This window comes from Bactrocera neohumeralis, unplaced genomic scaffold (genome assembly GCF_024586455.1).
Source record: "Bactrocera neohumeralis isolate Rockhampton unplaced genomic scaffold, APGP_CSIRO_Bneo_wtdbg2-racon-allhic-juicebox.fasta_v2 cluster11, whole genome shotgun sequence".
NCBI lineage: Eukaryota > Metazoa > Arthropoda > Insecta > Diptera > Tephritidae > Bactrocera > Bactrocera neohumeralis.
Genome location: NW_026089624.1, coordinates 12,635,474 through 12,645,539, shown reverse-complemented (window position 1 = coordinate 12,645,539; position 10,066 = coordinate 12,635,474).

Genomic DNA, 10,066 nt, shown 5'->3' with positions numbered 1-10,066 from the left:
TACAACAACAAAATTCATTTTTGGTTGTTTTGGAGCGTTGACTACTAGATTTCAGAAACAACAACATATTTCGGGACTGCAAATATTTTGACTTTTGGCCAACGAAATGAAATTTCCGACCATAGTGCAGTGGTTACCGTGGATAAACATCTGGATGACCCACGGATCAAATGAATTACTGCAAAAATGGTTTACGCCGAAGTCTTGCTCATAAGCTCTAGGAAAATTGAAGAAAAGATATCGCTCACCTTATGAGAATGTTAAATGAAACGTGAAATTGCTTCACAGCCACAGTTGAAGTACTTTGGTGTAATAGTGGACTCAAGACTCAAATTCAAGGAGCACTTGGAAAATAAAACATGTAAAACAGATCAAATCTATAATACTTTATCTAGAACTAGAGGACCAGTCCACGTTTTACTGTGGCTGTGTATTGAATTTTAACATAAAGAATTTAAAAAAGCCTGTGTCCTTATCCTGGTTCTAAGCTACCTCCTCACCAATTTTCAGCCAAATTGGTTCAGTCGTTCTTAAGTTATAAATGGTGTAACCAACACGAATTTCTTTTATTATTTTATTCACATAGACATGTGATTTTTTATTGTTTTTATTAATGTTATTTTTTTGTTTTGAAGAATTGAAATGTGCGCATAATTTTGAAAGTGGTTTAAGTCATATTTTTCTTGTTTCGAGATATTTAGAGTTTTGCATTTTAAAGGATTAAAAAATATTCTTGCATTATGGATTATGATTTTTAGACAGTAAAGTAGTTCCAACAAACAAGTATTTATTATGATTGTGAAATTTATAGCCATTTTTAAAAGAAAATGTGTTTTGAAAGGTTTAAACGACTTGTACCACTTTCAAAATTAACTGCATGACTTTATAAATGACTTATACCCCCAATAAAACAATTTTATTAGTAATTAACATTTTATTCAAATTCATTTCATTGCGACTAAGTAAATTATTCATTAGTATTTAGGGAAATAAAGTGTTTGTGAAAAATTGGTGCAATATAGGGTAGTAGATCCATCATATTTTTACGTTTTTCTTTTGTTATTGGTCTAATGGTTGTGCATAATGGAAGTAAATCAATATTTCCGTATATTCTAGGTCTTCCTTTTTTAGGTGAGAGGTCTAATACTTTGAATTCGGAGTTGTCATCCAAGGAAGTTTTACAAAACATCTTATATGGTGCATTTTTTAGAAATCTGATCCATTATATTTTTAACCAAGGCTTCTCCATTGATGTTTTTCTTTCTATTATTCGTTGATTCTTTTAGTTGTCTTGTAGAAAAAAAATCGTTTTGATCCATTTGTACTACCGAAAATGGGTTTCTCATCTTACATGATTTTATTAAATTATAATAATTCTCAGGGATGTATAAATAATTCGATTTTTTAATTTTAGTTCCTATCAAACCAAAATCGCGATCATTTGGCAAAAAAGAATGGCCGGATACCATAAATTTATGATCAATTGTTGCAACATTATTATCAGATGACTGAACAATTTTTAACCATATTAAAGCTATGTTAATGTTTCTAATTTGTCCTGAGCAGGCATCACTGTAAGCTATTATATACTTTTGAGTGGTAATGTCCCGAATGTGCTTTAAGATGAAGGACGCAACTTCCTGTGATCCTCTTGAGGCGATTGTTTCATCCCATGCATACATTTTAGCATTTTCATTGTGGAAATTATGAAACCCTATATTGTATACATACATGTTGCGCTTATAGTAAGCTACCGAAACAGAAAGTTTTGGATAAGGAAGCGCTTTCTTTAGGTCAAATGTGAATCCGTAATTTTCACTCGGGTTATCTTTTGTTTTTTGTATGTCATCTGTTAAACTTTTTCTAGCCTGTTCGGCACTTTTAAGATGTGAATCATGAATTTCCATAAGATGCAACTTCTCGTCTTCATTACTGAATGCTATAATTTTTAGTTTTATCGAATCACACTTTTGGCACTTGCCTTTACGAGGAGTATAAAAATTTAGGTTGAACTCAGTATTAAATATTTTTCTATAAGTCCACTCCTTTATACACATGATGTATTATTTTCACCACATTTTTCCACAAATAGCCTATACATTTTTCGAATATCTAAGTCAGCACTTAGATACTTTCGATCTGAAGTGTGATGTGATCGCGTGTAATGACTCTCACATGCTGGAAAACTCAGAATATGATCTCGTACTACTTAAATTTTTTCTTCATCTGTTTTTCTAGGTGAGCTAGCCATTTTTTGTTCCTGCTATATGGTTCAGAGTCTTGGACGATGTCCACAACGGATGAGTCAACGTTACGACTTTTCGAGAGAAAAGTTCTGCGAAAGATTTATGGTCCATTGCGCGTTGGCCACGGCGAATGCCGCATTCGATGGAACGATGAGCTGTACGAGATATACGACGACATCGACATAGTTCAGCGAATTAAAAGACAGCGGCTACGCTGGCTAGGTCATGTTGTCTGGATGGATGAAAACACTCCAGCTCTGAAAGCATGCGACGCAGTACCCGCCGGGAGGCAGAGGAGAGGAAGACCTCCACTCCGTTGGAAGGACCAAGTGGAGAAGGACCTGGCTTCGCTTGGAATATCAATGGCGCCACGTAGCGAAAAAAGAAACGACTGGCGCGCTGTTGTTAACTCGGCTATAATCGCGTAAGCGGTGTCTACGCCAATTAAGAATAAGAAGAAGACTAGCCATTTTGCCACGACCATCCATCTCAGGTCTTTCAGAATTTAAGGCACGGCTTAATCTTCCGTTAGATATTTTGAAAGTATCAAAAAAAAAAGTTTTTCAAACAGAAACTTCCGAACTCATACATACATATAGATGAAACTTAGGACTCCATTTTCTCATATATCCTTTGTGATTTCTGGGGCGTTTTTGTTTTATTGATTGTTTTCTAATCAAACCATACAGAAACATATTCTGTTTTTCGAAACTTGCTAAATTCCAAAAATAATCAAAATTTGCTTTCCTGTCTTCATATCCGATTCCATTTAAACACTTTTTGGAACAAAGACAATCTATGTTTTCGAAAAGTTTAGCACTCACAAGCTTAGAGTTTTTTGTTTAATATTCCTTTCCACGATTTCTCTTAATTTTTCTTATATTTTGTGCATAATTCTGTCGATTGCGTGTCCTGTTTCTTGATTTCATTTTGCTTTCTTCCATTTGTAAGGGTTCCGAATTCACTTTTAAGCTATGAGCTGATTCATCAGAAGACGATATCATTCTTATTCGTTTTCATTTCTTGGGAGCATTACTTATATTTATTCGCCGTAAAATGTCTACAATTAACTTTAAATAGTAGGTTTTTACATTAAAAGTTGTACTTCATTATACCTGAACCACTATCTGAAGACATGACAAAATTACTTTGTGAACACACTGACTTATACCACTATCAAAACGAACAATATCTGTATTTCAGTTAACAACTAAAAAATAAACACATTTTAAAGAGTTAATTTGCATCGCATGCTGCTAATCTCTTCAGATTATGTTATTTTATTAAGATTTGATAAGTAATAGCTGATAAAGTAGATTTTTAAAATTTTTAACCTATACCACTTTCAAAATCAAGGGCTCAAATATTCAAATGATTCTTACAGACATGAATTTTGAACAAATGCTTATGATTTGAAATATAATTTTTGTATTTATGAATTGTAGTGAATTTTAACACACCCCTACAGGGGCCATATAAAGGAGCGAAAGTTTGGTGTGAGATTCGTTATGGGAGAGAGACTCCGTCGCCGAATACTTGCGTCGCCGTGGCGCACCTACCTACCCGCCACGATGTCTAAATCGTGATTGGCAACTTTAACGCCAGGGTGAGCAAAGAAAGTATTTATGGCATAATAGTGACTAAATTCAGCCTCCACAAAGAAACATCCCCAAATAGGTTGAGTAATAGTTCTGTGTAATGCTGTCGGAATATTTGTGATATTATGCACTCACCTCAAATTATGATTATAATCCATATAATACGTTCGTAAAAATGTATGATGTTCTTGTTTTTAATAAAAAAAATTCCAATGATTCTTACATAAATGGTGAACACATGCTTATGATTTAAAATATAAGTTTTTTTATATGAATTGTTTTAATTTTTTAAATAAAGGGATAAAATCCATGCCCGTAGCCATTCGTTACCCTCCAACGAATATAACAAACTATACCAAACCCAAACAAACAAGGCAGCACTAGTATAGTCATAGATAAATTCCCAGCGGGATATAGTAGACATTGGTAAACGAGCGAGGTAAACGATGCAGCATGATTGTATCGCTTACTCCGATCGATGAAAATTAACACGGCGACGTCCTAGGAAAAGAAAGAGATCCCCCTTTCACTTACCATAGCAACGAAGAATTCTTCGATGCCAAAGTTAACAAAGAATTCTTCGATGCCGCAGTTAACGAAGAATTGTTCGATGCCAAAGGTAACGAAGAATTCTTCGATGCCAAGGTCAATAGCAGAATAGAAAAAATTGCATATTAATTTTGCCTTATTTAGGAAAGTGCATGTATGTATTTCGTTATGGAAATAAGTATTTATGTATAAAAAGGAATGGTTTTCTTTTAATTTTGTGGCTGAGTCTCTTTTCGTTTTTTGCAAGCAACGAGACTTGTAAAAAACGGCCTTTGGCGAGTCTAATGCTTTTTTGCATTTGGTGAGCATAGTCCGATTCGGTAAAGCCTTCTACTTTCACACATTCTACAAAAAAAATTTAAACCGTATGTAGTTATAAATTTGAAGTTATGTCTTTCAATGATAAATAAATAGTAACGCATTAAAGTGCTTTCCTCTTAAGAATCAGTTTCAACATTTGTGTTTTCAGCCATTCCGTAAAATTCACTTTCTTCATTTTTAATTAGTCTTCTCACGTGCCTTTTCGAGAACATTCTTTTATTTCTTTACTGAAAGTTTAAACACAAAAATAAACAAAATTTTTAATTAAAATAGCTGCTCACCTAAACACAAAGAACTTTGTGCAAATTTTCTTCAAATGCTTGACGGTTTGACGAAATAATGAAAATATTTACTTATAAATTTTATTCCATCAATTTGTATTTGTTGTTTATATATTGTATTGTAACGTTTTTCATGTGCTTACTTGATTGTAAATGTGAGCACAGTAGAATTTAGCCGCATAGCGTACTTTTATACATTACCTGGTATCGAAGAATTCTACATAGAATTTTCTTCAAAGCATTCTTCAAAGAAAAATATAAGCGGTGAACCATTATCCCGCTGGGTTGATACGACACTCTTTGATTCGAGAGAGCTGTCAAAACTCGCATTTTTTATAACATTTGCTAAAGACGCCACTGCTGAAAAATATTAGATTGGGTATTTTATAATTTTTGAGTATTTTGCAATTTCAACACTACCACTGAAGTATGCAAATATCGCGTTAACCATTCCGATTACTTTGGCGGAGGGGTAAAAAAAACCGAATTTCCGTATAAATGGGGTATGTACGGATAGGGGAGCTTCTCCAGAGAAGAAATATCCAAAAATAATATAAAAATAAATTTTATTGTTTAAAATATTCACGATTAAAAGACCAACAATTTGCACTAATAACACATGGTATTTCTTTATGTTTCACTAAATTTTTTCAAGTTTTTCACTCTGTATATTTAAATATACATTCCAAACATTGAAATAAGTTTACATTTCACTTTTATTTTGCTATATTTTACCTACATTTATTAATTTAAAAATCACTTAGCACACTCATCGTTGAAAAGGTTAGATTGTTTACAAATATGAGGAAAACGAGCCTTGCCACATCTTAAACAGCAAATATATAGGATTTTTAACAATTTTTCTTGGTTTGTTTTTTTCGCGTTATTCTTTTTTCTATATTAACTATAAAAAAATGGGTAAAATTTAGAATAGCATCCCCGGATTTTGGGAATAAAATGGGTATCACTGGCAAGGATACTAGATCACGAATATATATATATATATATATATATATATAGTTGCCGCTGACTTATAGCTTTAAAGTTATTTGCATTTAAAGATGAAAAATTTACAACTTTTACATTGATAATTTGTATATTGTGAATAACTTATACATATATCTTTGTGATCTGGAGAACGTCACATTTCCAGTGATACCCATTTTTTCCCGGAATCCGGGGATCCCATTCTAAATCCCAGCCTAAAAAATACTTTCTACATATGTATATGTGTAATATGTAATTTATGTGACTGAAGTACTTTCGCGTAATACTCCTTTATGCGTTGGCATAATATTATTATATAATATTACTATATAATATTACTTATTTGTTTATTAAATTAAATAAAGAACATATCCATATAAATGGATAGAGGATTTTTTGAGAAAAAAAGAATTTCAGCGAATTTCCTTATTATCACATGGCAGCGCTCCATTTCGTCGTAATTTTTAGTAGTGAACATCATGCACTACGAGTGCAAAATGTAATTTTATTATATCTGTCAGCGATTTCCATTTATTTTTTATGATACATTGGTTTGTATTTTAGGGGACGATATATATATTATTATATTTAAAATATAAGTTTTGGATATAAAGTGGTTATATTTTACGGTTATCATGCACTCATATTGAAACAAAATTTGAGTTTTGGATATAAAGTAGTTATATTTTTTGGTTATTATGCATTCAAACTCATATTTTAAATATAATATATATATATACATATGTATATCGTCACCTAATATACAAACCAATGTATCATAAAAAATAAATGGAAATCGCTGACAGAAATAATAATCAAAATTTATCAATTTTTTAACGAAAACTTAAATTTTGTTTGAATATGAGTCCATAATAACCAAAGAATATAACAACTTTCACCACTTTATAACAAAAAGTCAATATATTTTTTTATTTTTAACGCAGAAAGGAGTACTACGCGAGAGTACTTCAGTCACCCCGGGTATTCGCTCGGCCAGAGTTATTTTTTTTAGAGCGCGGCCGAAGGCCGCCAACGCAGAAAGAAGTACTACGCGAAAGTACTTCAGTCACCCCGGGTATTCGCTCGGCCAGAGTTATTTTTTTAAAGCGCGGCCGAAGGCCGCCAACGCAGAGAGGAGTGCTACGCGATATTACTTCAGCCGCCCCGGGTATTCGCTCGGCCAAGGTTATTTTTTTTGAGCGCGGCCGAAGGCCGTCAACGCAGAAAGGAGTACTACGCGAAAGTAGGCACGATTCCGATTACTTTGGCGGAGGGGTAAAAAAACCGAATTTCCATATAAATGGGGTATCTACGGATAGGGGAGCTCCTCCAGAGGAGGAATATCCAAAAATAATGTAAAAATTACTAATATTTTTTAAAATATTCACGTTTAAAAATTTCCACTAAGAAAACATGATATTTCTCTATGTTTCACAAAATTTTTTCACATTTTTTACTTTGTATATTTACACACTCCAAGCTTTGAAATAAGCTCACATTTCACATTTATTTTTAAATTTTTAAGCTAAATTTTGTAATTTAAAAATCACTTGTCAAATTCATGGCTGATAAGTTCACAATGTTTATATTTACGAGGAAAACCAGCTTTGCCACACCTTAAAAACCAAAAGTGAAGTATTTTTTCAGCGTTCCACAGCGTTTTCTTTGGATGCACTTTCGAGTGTATCTTTTTTCTTTATTAACTATAAAAAAATAAAGAATATTTTTCAAGCTAAAATTTAATATGTGAACACTTTTCCATATACATACATATATGAATATATGAATAATATGTGATTTATATTTAATAAACACAGATAAGTAAAATCGAGTGATAATATTATATATATGATTGTAATATAACATTTATACATATTACAATTCTATACTATAATAAAATCATCTCACAATGTTATACATTTTTTATATTTGTATTTATTACATAATAATTTATAATTGCGTTCAGAGCTTCTGAATTTTTCGATGTTCACGTCGTTTGGACATCTAGTCCAAACGAATGAGCAGTCACTAAAATTTTTCGAAGATGTTAAATTAATCCCGTCAAGAGATTCCATTCCCCCTGTATGCAGTAAGTGTAGGAATCCAATGCGGGTCGAAGAGCACAACCAATCCAAGTTAGGATGGGTTTGGAGGTGCAATACGAAACCATTAAAAAAAAAAGTGCGAAAGATTGTCGCCATTATATAAATCCTGCGCAGGGTACATTTTTTGATGGCAATTGTTGCAGATTAGCGCCTAAGGAAATCTTGGCGATAATTTGTTGCTTTGTAACGAAAGTTAATGTGATGACTGTCCATGGTCATCTTAATAACTGACGCAAACAAAATAATGATAATGGACATTAAGAAAGTGTACCCGGGCTATGTGGATGGAATTCTACAGACAGGGATGGAATTAAAAAATTTAGAAGAACCTACTGTAGAGTCAGAAGATTTGGGTGACATTGTTCCTCCACCAAAACATTCTCGCCCGATGACTATTCAGGATCTCATTGATGATGCACTGTCTGATGAAGATCAAGATGAAACACTTGAAATTGACGATCCTGAATTCAATCTTAAAGATTATCAATAAATATACAAATTTCACGTACACAGCAATTATTTTAAAATGAATTTAAAAAATCCAGGATTTGGATAACCGCATCTGTTGATAAACATCCCTGTGATTCAACCAGGGTATTTTTAAAGCGCGACAAAAGCGAAAGCGGTGTCTACGCCAGTAAAGAAGAAGAAGATTGCATGTGTGTAAATTAATCATAATCTTCAATCTTGAATTCAGGATCGTCAATTTCAAGTGCCTCATCTTGATCTTCATCAGACAGTGCATCATCAATGAGATCCTGAATAGTCATCGGGCGAGAATGTTTTGGTGGAGGAACAATGTCACCCAAATCTTCTGACTCTACAGTAGGTTCTTCTAAATTTTTTAATTCCATCCCTGTCTGTAGAATTCCATCCACATAGCCCGGGTACACTTTCTTAATGTCCATAAGCATCTCCATTATCTGCGATCCAAGATCATCACCATAACTCTTCTCAAGGAAGTTATGGCGATAATCAAACAGAGCCATGTATTGATGGAGAAGTTTTGGACTACGACGACTTTTAATCTCATTTTTCAACCAACGATTTCTGCATTCCAAATCGTTGATTGTGTTTTCGGGATTACCTTGCTCAACATACTCACCAATGCTGTGATTGGTGGTTAAGCAAGTGGTATTCTCACCAAAAATTCGTTGTATTCCATGATACTGCTTTCCACCATCACTGCAGATGCGGGTAGTATCTGGATGAACGAATTTTTTAATATAAGGCCACAAATCTGCCTTGCTATTTCCATTCACTCGGAAAAAGCGGCATATTTTGTCTTCCTTACATAGTATTCCCAATACAATTATTGTCATTTGTTCGGTTAAACGGCCACGATTGTACTTACGTTTCGTTAGAAACGTCTCGTCAATCTGCACCGTTTTTCCCTTTCCACCGAGACAAAAATCTGCATTGGAGCATATTACTTCGGCTACTTCCCTAAGGTAACTATAGTAATCTACTATAGTTCCACAACTTAGGGAAGACTCGTTATTTTGTTTGCGCCAGTTATTAAGATGACCATGGACAGTCATCACATTAACTTTCGTTACAAAGCAACAAATTATCGCCAAGATTTCCTTAGGCGCTAATCTGCAACAATTGCCATCAAAAAATGTACCCTGCGCAGGATTTATATAATGGCGACAATCTTTCGCACCTTTTGTTTTAATGGTTTCGTATTGCACCTCCAAACCCATCCTAACTTGGATTGGTTGTGCTCTTCGACCCGCATTGGATTCCTACACTTACTGCATACAGGGGGAATGGAATCTCTTGACGGGATTAATTTAACATCTTCGAAAAATTTTAGTGACTACTTATTCGTTTGGACTAGATGTCCAAACGACGTGAACATCGAAAAATTCAGAAGCTCTGAACGCAATTATAAATTATTATGTAATAAATTTAAATATAAAAAAATGTATAATATTGTGAGATGATTTTATTATAGTATAGAATTGTAATATGTA